Source organism: Erythrolamprus reginae, chromosome 1 (genome assembly GCF_031021105.1).
Source record: "Erythrolamprus reginae isolate rEryReg1 chromosome 1, rEryReg1.hap1, whole genome shotgun sequence".
NCBI classification, from domain to species: Eukaryota; Metazoa; Chordata; class Lepidosauria; order Squamata; family Dipsadidae; genus Erythrolamprus; species Erythrolamprus reginae.
The window spans coordinates 73,043,222-73,055,634 of record NC_091950.1 but is presented as its reverse complement, the minus strand read 5'-3'; the positions used below and the strand labels follow the sequence as shown (position 1 = coordinate 73,055,634).

Genomic DNA, 12,413 nt, shown 5'->3' with positions numbered 1-12,413 from the left:
GTGAGTTACTATAGTAGGACTTCAGGGACTACAAAGATAATTGTGGATCAATTGTTCCAGACAATTGGAAACAACACAAGACCACTATCAGTACTTTAATTGTTTCTACAAGAGATTTTGAGTGAGCATTTAGTGCAATGAATAATTTGTTCACACCTTGTTGTGCTTCATACATTAGTTGTTTGTTATTTTCTTCTCTATATTAAAGCTGGTTAAATCCTTCTTCTATGTATTCAGTGCTAAATATTTGTTTTATTTATTCACTTATAAGTTCAATCATTCACATTCATAACATAAACCATTCCCCAAAGCCTTGGGGCATATACCAATACATTAAAAACAAAAAAAGTCATTTGAAAAAAGAAGAATCTAGGGACTTATTTTTAAACGCTATATCTCTGTTTTATAGCAGTTTAATCCCAGACCACAAACAAACAACACTTCAGTACAGCCTTATGGCAAAAGATTTCCCAGCTCAAGGTTGGTGAAATTCTACAAAGAGTAAATGCAGAAGAGAGGGAGGGAAAGAGAGATATGAAGGATGGAAAGGGGAGGGAGGAAGAGAGGGAAGGAAGGAACGAATTTTAGAATTGGAAGGGACCTTTGAAGTCTTGTTGTTCAAGCCCCTACTCAAGCAGGAGACCCTATACCTGTGATGGTGAACCTTTCTTGGTTCATGTGCCAAAAGGGGAGGGTGCGGGGGGCAACTGCATGCCCACACCCATAATTCCATGCACCCCCCCCCTGTGCATGAGTGCATGACACACACACCCGATCCCAGCACATAATGACATAGCTGTTTTTCGCGCTCTCCAGGCTTCAGACTTTTCTAGAAGCCTGGGTAGGGCGAAAATGCCCCCACCCCAGAGGTCCTCCAGACCCAGAAAATGGTCCATTTACCAAATTCTGATTGAACTGGAAGACCTGGGATTTTTATTTTTATTTTTGCTCTCCCTAAGATTCAGAGTCTTTCTAGGAGCTGGGGAGGGTGAAAACAGCCTTCCCCATCCCTTCCGGAGGCTGAAAACAGGTTATTTCCTAACTTCCAGTGGGCCCAGAAGCCCCAAAATCAGCTGGTCAGCACGTGCATGCACACCGGACCTGAGCTCATGTGCCCACCAATATGTCGCCGCGTGCCATTCATGGCATGCATGCCATAGGTTCATTATCACAGCCCTATACCATTTTAGACAAATGGCTGTCCAGTGTCTTCTTAAAAGACTCCAGCATTGGAGTTTCCATACATTATTCTAGTTTCTCTTTTTTCAGTTTCCATACATTGTTTCTTGTTTTTCTTCTGATGCTTTGGGAAATAAGTTGATCCCCTCTTCTTTGTGGCAACCTCTCAAATACTGGAACATTTCTATCATTTCACTCCTAATTCTTCTTTTCACTAGACATACCCAATTCCTGCAACTGCTCTTCATATGTTTTACCCTGCAGCCCCTCCCATACCCAGACACACCTTTGTCGTTCTTCTTGCCCTCTTTCCAGAGTCTCAGCAACTTTTTTATATTGTGGTGACCAAAATTGGATGCAGTATTCCAGGTGTGGTTTTTACCAAGGCATTATAAAGCAGTAATTCTCATGCTCTTGATTCTATCACTCTGTTTGTTTGTTTGTTTGTTTGTTTGTTTGTTTGTTTGTTAGTTATATTTCTATGGTGCCCTTCTCAAGGCGACCCAGGGCGGCTTACAACATTAAATATAACAATATATAAGAAATCTAATAACTACAAAATATGAAAAAAATTATTAAAACATTTTAAAAGACCCCATGTACATTCATACACATTCATCCCATCCAATCCAATCATATCTCATATCGTCCGGAGACAGCCTCATCACTCATGGTCCCCATGCCCGCCAGCAAAGGTGGGTTTTTAAAGCTTTACGAAAGACCAAGAGGTAGGGGGCGGTATATATCTCTGGAGGGAGTTTGTTTCAGAGGGTCAGGGCTGCCACAGAGAAAGCTCTTCCCCTAGGCCCTGCCAGTCGACATTATCTGGCCGATGGGACCTGGTCAAGGCCGACTCTGTGGGACTTAACTGGCCGCTGGGATACATGAGGCAGAAGACAGTCCCAAAGATAATCTGGTCCTAAGCCATGTAGGGCTTTGCAGGTCATAACCAGCACTTTGAATTGGGCCCGGAGACCAATTGGTAACCAGTGCAGCTCACGGAGTGATGCAGCATAGGATTGCTGTATCAATTGAATGCAACAATTAAATTATTTTTAACTATTGGATTTATATTGTTCTGTTGCTGTGAGCCGCCCCGAGTCTTCAGAGAGAGGCGGCATACAAATCTAATAAATAAATAAATTGCATTTGGTTTTTTGCTGCTCATATTTAAGTGACTGTCCACTAGGACTCCAATATCCCTCTTGCAGTTATTTCTGTTGAGCCAAATATTTGTACCTGTACCTTTGCTTTTGGGTTTTTCTTATTAAGTTTCATTTTGTTAGGTTAGGCCCAATGTTGAAGTCTGTTGAGGTCCATCTGGATCTTAAGCCTATCTTCTGAGGTGTTGATTATTCCTGCTAGCTTAGTGTCATCTGCCAATTTGATGAGTTCTCCTTCTATTCTCTCATCTAAATCATTTTTGAAGATATTAAAGTGTGAGCCTAAAACAGAACCTTAGGTACCTCATTACTTACTTCCGTGTAGATGTAGTTCCATTAAAGACTACACATTGAGTGTGCTTTATCAACCTGTTATGAATCCATCTGATGGTGATGCTGTTAATCTCACATTTTTCTAACTTACTAAGAAGTAGGTTTATTTTATTTTATTTTATTTGTTTGTTTGACTTATATGCCTTATATACTATGTCCACAACATTTCACTGGTCCACTAGTTTAATCACTTTTGTTTGACATGATCTGTTTTTGACAAACCCATGTTGGCTTTTGGTTATAACTTTGTTTCTAGGTGCTTGCAGATTTATTGCTTAATTATCTTTTCCCGGATCTTCCTAGGTATCGATATCAGACTGATGTGTAGTTTGTTGATCTGATTCTCTGCCTTTTTTTGAAGATGGGGACCACATTAGCTCTTTTTCAGTTCTCTGGTAGTTCCCTGGTGCTCCAGAGTCAAGGAAGGGACAGAGGGAGTATTTCCTATGTACCCTGACAAATTTCCACAAGAAAACCCAGTGAGGAAACTGATAGGTTGGAAGTTGCTCCTGTTCCCACTGCTTTTTTGCCCATCCATGGTGATTCTTTTTTTCTGTTTATGTAAAGGAATAGCTCTGAAACAATGACCCAATGGGGTATAGGTTATTTAGTATAAGCATGTAGTTTTCTAGTATAAGATTTTTATTTTTCTCCACCTTAAAGTAAAACAATATATAGTTATAAGCACAACAACAATGGTTAAAATCAAATCATACATAAACTTTTCTTTTCTTATTACTCCCTCAATGGAGGCTCTTATCTCTCCTCATCTAAAATTTTCTATTAATTTTATACAACATTATCAATTCTTAAAAATCTAAATAATTTTTTTCCCTCTCCGTCTTACTATAAAAATTACATTACATCAATTCAGAGAATAATAAAATCTCTTTTATCTAAATTTTAATATTGTATCATTTAGCTAATCAAAAATTATATATGTCTGTGTGTGTGTGTGTGTGTGTGTGTGTGTTTTTCGTAGATTTTCACGGGTATATGTATGTAGATTGTTCTGAGTTCGGGTTTTGCCCCGTGTAATATTTTGAGTGTCTATGCGACGTTTTGGTGAAATCACATTCACCATCATCAGGCTGAAGTTATAAGCTTCGTGCTGCTGTAAATATATATATATATATGTCACATGTTGTTTTGCTGAATTTGAAAATTAAGGGAGACTAGGATAGATCTATTTCGGCCTTATTTTGGCCTCATCAGCTAGCCATACCCACTGGGACTTGAACCTGCAACCTTCACCTTGTAAGGCAGAGAATTATCCTCTAGGCTACAGTATCCAATCCCTTCATATATATGTCAAATGTTTTTTTGACACATACAGAATATAGTTGTCGGCTATAAATAAATTAACTGCCTTGAAGTGGCCCTGGGTTGGGCCTAGAGGCAAAAAGGAGCTGTGACGTTCCTTGAAATATACCAGGGTGATCCGACATTATATATATATATATATATATATATATATATATATATATATATATATATATATATATATTATATATTATATATATATATATATATATATATATTATATATTATATTATATTATATATATATATATATATTATATATATATAATCTTTAGTAAAAGAAACTAATCATAATATATCACCTACTTCATATAATAAAGTTCTATATGTTTAAAATCTAAACAATAAGTAAATAATGTGTTATATTGTTATATAGTGCTATCAGCATTTCTCATCTTTGCCATCTGGCTTCCAAAGTTTAAATCAAATTCTCATGTTTCATTTTTTCCAAAATTAACCGATTACTAATATATATGTATTTCTTAGTTTTCTATACAATCATAAAACTTCCCCCAAAATTTTATAATAATCCATATACCGCTAAGCAATAGGACAGAAAGTAACTTTAAGATCTGAGTCTACGGAGAGGGGCGGCATACAAATCTAATAAATAAATAAAATAAATAAATAAACCTTGCTATTTAAATGAAGTATTTATTTTAATCCAATTTATTTATAACATCACCTAGTATTCTCTCCCTTATATGTAGGAACAGTCTTATCTTGACCAAGTCGTCTGATTTTTCATCATCCCCCAGAAAGTTACAGTAGCATACTTTTTTCCTACTATATTGAAAGCCCACTCAAAGAATTGAATTTGACTAAAGACTAGCATTAAATCTCTAACCAGTTTACCAGAATGGACCAATAAATTTTATTTGGTCCAGTGCTAGTGTGTTGAACCAGTTTGAACAGACAGCCACTCTTCTTCCATTAGCCAGTCAGTTTTCAGCTTAAATACCATTCTTTCAGGCATGTTTCAATTTAAAATAGGTTTGAATGGCACTCTGTTTTTTGGGTCTCGATTGCACAAAACAGGGAATTATTCTGTCTCCTTGAAGATAAGTTGTACAGAGCAAAAGAAGAAAACAGGATTTCAGTTGTTGAATATTTAATTCTGGACAGCAGTTTAATCAGGAGTGGGATTTCAGCAATTGCTGTAGTCCCCTCCTAACATACTACTGTTTCCATTCTTAGTATTTCTTAATTATTCCTCTGAGATATTTGAGGAGCAACTAGTAGTAAATGAACTTGGCAAATCGGCTATTACCCAAGTAATGAAATACAAATACATATGTTTGACAATTCTGCAGGGAAATTCTGAAAATTGGCATTCTCAGTGGATTGTATTGGCCAAGAGAAAGGGGGAAAACAGGTGTTATCAAAATTTTATCTGCAAACAATTTGACTTGAGGATTAAAATTATGTGGTGCTTCCTTTACCCTCCCCAGTGGATCCAACATACCTCAGCTAATATACAGAAAGTACTGATTGTCCACTAATGAACAAGGAATTGCTGTGCATGCACCCAGTGGTATGGTCCTAAATGTTAAGCGTTTTACATAACTATTATCTGCAACCTTGCAATTCAGCAGTGCATCTAATATTAAACAAAGGAGGGAATCAGCTCTATGAAGGTGGGGGATGAGAGAAGCCCTTTATTTTATTCAACAGCAAGGCAAGGGAAATTAGTAAATTCAATATTTGTATAAAGAAACAGCTAAAGCCCACAAGTCTTTGTGGTTTGTTTTAATAATTATACCGGCCTGTATTTGAGCTCCTATTTATAGTTTGCAGAAAGGCCTGGCATATTCCATGCTGTCGTTCTTGAACCCTTCATTTCCTTCAGCTAAGGGCGCAGCGTGACTCAAACTGTTTCACAAAGGAAGCTGGAGATTGACGTTTCTATTTTGTCCTTCTGCCTATGTCAGAGGTCCCCAATCCCCGCCTATGGACTGGCACCAGTCCACCTCATGCCAGAAACTGGGCTGCGCAAACAAGCAAAGCTCCCTCTGCAGGATACAGGCAGCAGCTTCCTCTAGTCCACAGAGAAGACTCTCTTCACAGAACCAGTCCCTGATGCCCAAAAGGATGGATGCCCCTGGCCTATGTCATAGATAGTAATTATGAAGCATATGTCTGTAATTACAGATTGTTTTCAAACAACAACAATGACAACAATAACAACAACAGGGTTGGAAGGGACCTTGGAGGTCTTCTAGTACAATCCCCTGCTTAGGCAGGAAACCGTACACTACTTCAGACAAATGGTTATCCAACATCTTCTTAACAACTTTCAATGTTGGAGCACTCACAGCTTCTGGAAGCAAGCTGTTCCACTGATTAATTGTTCTAGCTTGTCAGGAAATTTCTCCTTAGTTCTAAGTTGCTTCTCTCCTTGTTTAGTTTCCAGCCATTGCTTCTTGTTCTACCCTCAGGTGCTATGGGGAATAGTTTGACTCCTTTAGCTGTGATTGCACAATGGTTAGAATTCTATTGCAGGCTAATTCTGTCAACTGCCAGCAGTTCGATCCTAACTGGCTCAAAGTTGACTCAGCCTTCCATCCTGTCAGGTCGATAAAATGAGGACTCAGCTTGGGGTTTGGGGGGTTTTTTGGGGGGGGGGAGGTATAAATGTTTTATTTTTTTCTCCACCCTAAGATAAAACATACATGAATAAAAACCCAACAACAATGCCTAACAAAATGTGTGTGTGTGTGTGTATAGAATTTTCTTATCTTTATCTAATAAACAATGGAGCATCTTAACTTTCTATTTTCATTTAAACAATCCTGACTTCATCCCTCCCATATTTAAACTAATTGACAACAAAATATATTTAAACTATAAAAATAAGAAAATACAACTTCAATGCCTAACTGTGTGTGTGTGTGTGTGTGTGTGTGTAACATGCTTTTGCTGATAATGAAAAGGAAGGGAGACTCCTATGACCTATTTCGGGCTGTTTGCCTTCAACAGGAAATAGATCTATAGTAGTCTCCCTTCCTTTTCATTATCAGCAAAAATATGTTACACTTATAGATTATAGTTGTCGGCTATAAAAAAGTATGTGCCTTGGAATATGGCCCCTAGTGGAGTTGAGAGGCAAAAAGGAAGCTGTGATGCTCCTTCCATATATCAGGTTATACATATTTCCTATCCACTAAAAAAAGACAATTTCATCGCTCCAACAATTACACTAATTAACAAATAAGAGTAAAGAGGACTCAGATTGTTGAGGGCAATATCCTGTTTATCTTATTTATTTATTTATTTTGTCCAATACACAATGAGGGTTTTAGTGGTACAGTGATCCCCCGCTCGTTGCGAGGGTTCCGTTCCAGGACCCCCCGCAACGAGCGGGTTTTCGCGAAGTAGCGCTGCGGAAGTAAAAACACCATCTGTGCATGTGCAGATGGTGTTTTTACTCCCACAGCGCTAGCGAGGAGCCGAAGATTGGGGGCGGCGCGGCTGTTTGCCGCCGGCATGGAGGGCTTCCTAGCAGCCCCCCAAACCCGGGTTGGGGGTCCGGGGGGCGCTGGCTCTCGCCGCTTTCGAGCTGAATCCGGGAGCGAATTCGCTCCCGGACTCAGCTCGAAAGCGCCGAGAACGAACGGCAAGGAACGGCTTTCCACGCCGTTCATTCTCGCCGCTTTCGAGCTGAATCCGGGAGCGAATTTGCTCCCGGATTCAGCTCGAAAGCGGCGAGAACGAACGGCAAGGAACGGCTTTTCCACGCCGTTCATTCTCGCCGCTTTCGAGCTGAATCCAGGAGCGAATTTGCTCCCGGATTCAGCTCGAAAGCGGCGAGAACGAACGGCAAGGAACGGCTTTTCCACGCCGTTCATTCTCGCCGCTTTCGAGCTGAATCCAGGAGCGAATTTGCTCCCGGATTCAGCTCGAAAGTGGCGAGAATGAACGGCGTGGGCGGGCGAAGGGCGGGCGGCAGCGAGGAGTTTGCGTGGGCGGTGGGGAAACTCCTCGCTGACGCCAGCAAGAGGGGGAAGACTCAGGGAAGCCGCCCAGCAGCTGATCTCCCGGTTGCCATCTACGCATGCGTGCCCACGGGCACGCATGCGTAGATGGTATTTTGACTTCCGGGTTGAAAAATAGCGAAGTACCCTGTTCGCAATGGTTGGGGACGCAATAAACGGGGGATCACTGTATATGTATATATATACACATAGTAAAATACATGATGAAGGTTATAGAGGAGATACTCATAATAAAATATATCTAAGAAATAATAGAAAAGAAGATATAGTAATAGAACATATCAATGAAAGAATAGAAGAAGAGATATAGGAATAGAAGAAAGGTATAGGAGATATAGGGGAGCAATAGGACAGGGGACGGAAGGCACTCTAGTGCACTTGTACTCGCCCCTTACTGACCTCTTAGGAATCTGGATAGGTCAACCGTAGATAATCTAAGGGTAAAGTGTTGGGGGTTTGGGGATGACACTATGGAGTCCGGTAATGAGTTCCACGCTTTGACAACTTGGTTACTGAAGTCATATTTTTTACAGTCAAGTTTGGAGCGGTTAATATTAAGTTTAAATCCTGTCTCTGTAAACCTCTTAGAGAGTGCTGTAAAGCACTATGAAGTGGTAGGTAAGTCTTACTGCTATAGCTATTTATTCTTTTCCAACACAAAGACTTGTTAGAAAGGAACTAACTAACTTGGGGACTGTCTGACTATCAGCAGGATAACAGAACTGAACTGAACTATATTTGGTATGCTAGGAGAAGCCACAGAAGTAGGATTCGTTTTGAAAATGGGACTAAATAGGATGAGAGAGCTGCTGAGAAAAAAAAAATCCAAGGAAACCTTTAAAGGATACACTTCTATGAAACCTCCTCTGTTTTAAAGTTCCCTATTCATCTGCCTTCATCATGTGATCCCAGAGTGGAGCATCTGCAGCTTTGCCTATGCTTGTCTAAGCGCTGACACAGCCAAAACCATACTGTTGCAGCATGCTGGGAGAGAAAACACATACCCAAAGCAAAGACACACAGGTATCTAGCCTTATTGATCCCTGGTGAAAACAGTAGATACTTACACATATACCAACCTCGGTGCAAAACGTTGCTTCATTGGAGGAATACAAAGACCTCCTGCAGCCACTGATGGTAAAGGAGCTGGAAAGAATCCCCAAAGAAACAATGCTCTGCGTGCATCCCTGAATTGTTTAAATTGCATAACTGAGAGGCTGTCTAAGATGTCGGGGAAATTATATCATCCCATTCGGTTTGTGCAAACCGAATGGCAGCATAAGAGTGAATCTTCTAATGTTTAATAGCGTAAACTTTTATAAAACTGCCATTTCTTCCACACCCCATTGGTTTTCCTCTTTTGCCACTAGCTCTTTCGGTTTAAACAAAATGTTCCAAGAAATATCGACAGGTCAGATACCGCAGGGAAAGTTGTGTGCTCCAGTGGCCTCTCCACTGACAGTTTCTCCCACATTAAAGAGTTAACCAGCTCAGAGTGCAAATTAATGAATGAAATGGAGATTTAGACAGCCTCTGCTTGCAGGAGCATCGATCTGTGTCTTCTGAACACCGGTTGGGATTCTGCAGCAGTATTCCTTGAGCGACTCTGGCATGGTGTCCATTAGCAATATCTCTTTCAAAAAAAAACCCCCTGCCTTCCAGTGATTCCTTTATTACAATAACATACCTCCAGAAACTTTGTTTGTATATTGCCATTGTAGTTTCCACCCATGCAAATGTTTTATATTGTGAATTTCTTTAGCATGGCAAGACGGCAGACAGAATTTAAAATTAGAAGCTAGAACTTCTGGTTCTTTACCTCTTTGTTGCTAAATTATTATGACATTTTTAGACATCCTAAACAAGGAGTGGTAACTGAAAAGGAGCTGAGTGATTTACAAACTCCCCCTTTCAGTTGAGGGGGAGAGAGAGAAAAAGATCTCAATAATTTCCTAATGCTCTCTCTTTCTTTCTTTCTTTCTTTCTTTCTTTCTTTCTTTCTTTCTTTCTTTCTAAGCTACCATATTTTTCAGAGTATAAGGTACCCCCAAATTCTCAACCTCTTTTAGGGGTGAAAAGGTGTGTTTTATACTCCCAAAAACATAGTATATCAAATAGGATGCCTGATACAGCTGAAATTCTGTATTCTGGTGAGATGACAAGAAAACAGTTATATTACTGAAAAGATACTAATTCTCTTCCAATTTGACTTGATGTCTATATATATCAATGGTCTGTATAACACTGTTGATAAAAAACAAATAAAGCAAAAATATTCTAGAGTGTTTTTTCAAGAGTAGATGTGTTTCTAGTTAAGTATTGCCAACCGAATACAGATAGTCTTTGACTTACAACAGTTCATTTAGTGACGATTGAAAGTTACAACACTAGAAAAAATGGCGTATGATGGTTTCTCATATTTAACGACCATTGCAACATCCCATTGGTCACATGATCAAAAGTCAAACACTAGGCAACTGTCTCATATTTATGATGGTTGCAGTGATCCAAGGTCATGTGATCACCCTTTGTGCCCTCCTGATAAGCAAAGTCAATGGAGAAGCTAGATTCACTTAACAACCATGTTACTAACTTAACAACTTGTGTCCTGAGTCTCAGGAGAAGGGTGGCCTAGAAATTGAATAAATAAATAAATGAAATAAATAAACCACAGTGATTCACTTAACAACTGTGACAAGAAAGATGGCAAAACTTGACTTAACTTTCTCACTTAGCCATTAATATTCAGGACTCAGTTGTGGTCGTAAATTAAGGATTACCTGATTCCTATTAGAGGCATTTTCATCTGTAATCTGAGGGTATAAAATACACGATGTCTATATATATAGTTCAACCGCTCCTTTCCCATTTTATACTTTCAGTCATTCTGTGCTGGAAAGTCTTCTTTCCCCCGATATGAAATCCAAAATCAGCTTTTGCAACTTGCACCCTTGAAATGTTTTGAGACTACAACTCTTATAATTCCCAACTGTTTATTCTTTGCTGGTTGGAGATACTAGGATGGAAGGCCTGCACAGCTTCATGTTGACAAGACATTTTCACATAAGTTAGCCTCCTTTGACTTTTCACTGAATAAGTAAGATAATGTTAAGTTGGTAAACATTAGACCATTTGTAGGGATGGTCTACAACATAACCGAAGCCCTTCACTCCTCCACTCAAAACAGAATACCCTATGAAAGCAGACTATCAATCCTAGGTCTAGAAAGCTTAGAACTACATCGCCTAAAACATGATCTAAGTATTGCCCACAAAATCATATGCTGCAACGTTCTACCTGTCAATGACTACTTCAGCTTCAATCGCAACAACACAAGAGCACGCAACAGATTCAAAGTCCACGGAGAGGGGCGGCATACAAATCCAATAAACAATAATAATAATAATAATAATAATAATAATAATAATACTGTAATAATAATAATAATAACCGCTCCAAACTTGACTGTAAAAAATATGACTTCAGCAACCGAGTTGTTGAAGTGTGGAACTCATTACCTGACTCAGTAGTGTCAACCCCTAACCCCTAACATTTTTCTCTTAGACTGTCCACGATTGACCTCTCCAGGTTCTTTAGAGGTCAGTAAGGGGCGTGCATAAGTGCACCAGTGTGCCTTCCGTCCCCTATCCAATTGTCTCTCCTTATCTCATTTATCTTTTCTTCCTTTCAAATATGTTCACCTATACTTTTATATCTTTTCTTCTATTCTTTTCTTTATTTATATTATTACATATCTATTCTCTTCAATGTGTATTATGTATTGGACAAAATAAATAAATAAAATAAATAAATGTTCCCAGTTTCTTTTTGAAGCATCAAGGCACTACATCCTCTCAAATTTGGAAAACCTATCTGGATTTTCTGAGTACATAGACATTTATCAAAATGTATTCCACTAGGATAGCCCTGTAAGCTCTAGAAAGCCTTAATAATATCCCTGATTCAAATGTCACCATGCCTGCCAAATTTGTAACTTGGCTCAATGCTCCTGAGCTTGAGGCTCAGATGCATAAATAAATAAATAAACAAAATCCTGCCTACAATATGTAGGAATATCTTATAAATAATATTGTATTGCACTTAAGCTCATATGCCACATTTAGGTACAGTTTCATATTTTATATTTCCAGGTTCACAAATGGACTATTATTATTTATTTATCAACCCTGTACACTGCCCATATATGGGAGTTTGGTTGATATAAACATCTCTTTTGTTGTGATCTAAAATAATAATGTATGTCTTATACAAATGGTGCTAAAATTGTGCTCTTGATGAAATACAAAAACAAACATACAAATCTAAGCTCTGGAACTAGTTGCACTGGTAGTAAATGCTACATATTCAATTCCATATTTTATAAAGATTTACAAGTACAATATGGATCAGTAGGAACTCCC

General features: G+C 38.8%; 1 protein-coding gene across 3 annotated transcripts in view; it reads left to right on the top strand.

Moving 5' to 3' along the window:
• The window catches only part of NPAS3 (neuronal PAS domain protein 3), an 826,368-nt gene that overhangs the window by 631,327 nt on the left and 182,628 nt on the right, over positions 1-12,413 (top strand). The window lies entirely within an intron of this gene.